This window comes from Sinocyclocheilus rhinocerous, unplaced genomic scaffold (assembly GCF_001515625.1).
Source record: "Sinocyclocheilus rhinocerous isolate Xijiao unplaced genomic scaffold, SAMN03320098_v1.1 scaffold4648, whole genome shotgun sequence".
Taxonomy (NCBI): domain Eukaryota; kingdom Metazoa; phylum Chordata; class Actinopteri; order Cypriniformes; family Cyprinidae; genus Sinocyclocheilus; species Sinocyclocheilus rhinocerous.
The window spans coordinates 1-2980 of NW_015653454.1; positions in this window are offsets into that span (position 1 = coordinate 1).

A 2980-nucleotide genomic window follows, 5' to 3' on the forward strand; every position below is an offset into this window, starting at 1 on the left:
TTTTACCCAGAGTTGTTGATTTAAGAGGTTTAATCATCGTCAGTGTGAACGAGACTCAACACAATCACAATGAAGCGTGAAAACGCCACCAAATCAACCCTCCCTCAATTAGCAAAGCCCCTAATTACAATGACAATCCTAATTATCTCCATCTGCACAGAAACCCTGCTGACACACACATACACACACACACACACACACACACACACATAAACACACACACACACACACAAACACACACACACACACATACACATACACACACACAAACATAAACACACACACACAAGGAGAGCCATGTAAGGGACGAATGGTATTGAATTTGATTAACTCTATATGATTAAAGCCTGTTTCTATGTCCACTGACACAGTCTTCATTTACCCTCACAAAGACTTCAGACATATGCTACAAACTTCCAACAATGTGTTTATGTCATGCCTGTTTTCTCTAGTCAAGCCAAGCCAAAACTGTCTACAGTGCAAAACAAGCTTCAGTGGAAAACGTTCCCACCACTGTGAATTGAGGTTTAACGTCACATGTTCAGAACATCCTGCAGACTTTGATCTTTCAGCATCCTGTCATGTGTCCACTTCACACACACACACACACACACATACATACAGACACACACACACATAATCTTCAGGTCTGTCACTATAAACTCAACAATCACAGGTCTGACGGTGATGAACATCATCAACAGAAATATTCATAATCATTTACACACTTCAATGAGCAGGACAAGATTACAATGAAACCTGAAAACTCAACACCTGTCTCATTAAACCTTAAAATCTGAGCGCCGGAGAACAGCAGTAAACGCAGGAGATGAGCTGTGTTTCTCCTCATCTGTAAGCACACAGTTTAGAAACGCTGTGACGCTGAATGGAGGATAAAGGAAAAAACTCAATGTCTGGTTATTTGAGAAGCTGCAATGATCCTGAAATCCCATCCGTTCACTGCAGGATCATCATCCAGAACAACAGACGAGTCTCAAACCTCCGCCAAACACACGGATCACAGTCCAGACTCACAGATACTGCTGACATGAGTAAAAGCTTTATATATATATATATATATATATATATGTGTGTGTGTGTGTGTGTGTGTGTATATACTGTATGTGTGTGTGTGAGTAGTAAGAAATAAATAATACAAATTACAAATGAAATTAATTAAATAACAAATTAAATAAAAACATTACAAATTAATTATACATATACATTACATATATAACTAATAGCTATATATACATATATACAATTTCCTGTAAATAAGCTATAAAACATCTAAAAACAACCCAAAACCTAATTTTAAAAAACATATTTATACATTAAATAAACACACACACACACATATATATATATATATATATATATAAACATATAATGTACTACATATATACATATACTATATATAGGAATATATGTATACGTTGTTTATATATTATATAAGTATAGTTGGTTTATATATAAAAAATAGCTTACATACATAGGTTCCAGTAGATGAAGTATGATTTTTTAAAGTCTAAAAAAAATTCTAAAAGATCTAATTTAAAAACTAATATTTTCATATTTAAATATGTATTTAAATACATACATTTTAATAAATTAAATTGACAAACATTATCTATATAAATAATAGCTATACACACACACACACACATATATATGGTCACACTTTATTATAAGGTCCAATTATTGCTATTAACTACAACTTCTAAATAACCTCCTAATTTGCTGCTTATTAATAGTTAGTAAGGTAGTTGTTAAGTTTAGGTGTTGGGGATTATGGATGTAGAATATGGACATGCAGAATATGTGCTTTACAAGTACTAATAAACAGCCAATATGCTGCTGCAGCCTGACGAATTACACGAGACATCAGCGCAATTCACTCGCCCTCCTGCTGTCACAAGCAATAAACGCCTGTGTGTGTGTGTGTGTGTGTGAGAGAGAGAGGGAGAGAGAGTGAGTGTGTGTGTGTGTGTGTACGTGCTGGGAGGTGAGACATGAGACTGTCTGCAATAAGTGAATGTCTGTCTGTCTGTCATTTCTGCTGTGTATAAAATACATATTTAGCACATTAGTGAACTCATGCACACATATATGACAAACCTTCAGCATACAAGCCTCTGAAGATCAACACGTCATCTTATAATCGATCCTCCCAGATATCAAGCTGTCAGTTTGAAGAGGTTTTTCTGCATTAGATCAGCTCAGTCTCATTCTCACACTGACCCACACCTCACTAATGTCACAGCACTAATGTTACAAGTTATCAAAACATGAAACATCTCTCATCATTTACTCATCTTCAACAGAAGAGATTAAGTCAAGCAGGTTGGGAACAACATGAATGATGATAAATGATCCTTTTTTTGATACATATATAGTGATTCAGCGCAGTGTGTATATATGTGTGTGTGTGTGTGAAACACTGGTGTGACTGACAGCTGCAGCATCAGGTGATTGGATGGATGTTTGTGCAGCAGTGAATCTCAATGAAAGCTCATGGGAAACCACACACACAGCAGCACGGATGAGAGTGTGTTGTCATGGGCAACCGCTGGACCAGAACCACATACAAACCGCCAGACAGATGTCGTGAGCTTTCTTCAGGATCTGTGTGATGCTCTCTTCACCCGCCTGCTCTCCTGCCATGATCATATAGCACAGTATTCACTAAATGATGTACCACAGTTCTAATGTATGTTCAGATCCACATACAATATAAATATATAGTTTAGTCATGAAACTCTAGATGGTGCATTCTGACGGGGTGTTAACGTAACCGATGATATTCAGAGAGTTAAACAACTTGGCACAAGCTGATTGGTTCATGCTGCATATGCAGCCAATGAGCTTACTGCCTTGCATTTATATGGCTGGCTAGCATTTACTTGAGATTCCTGCAGCGCGCTTTCAGAGTTCTCTGAAACCCTCCACCTTCCCCAGCTCCACCTGTATAGATCTGCTA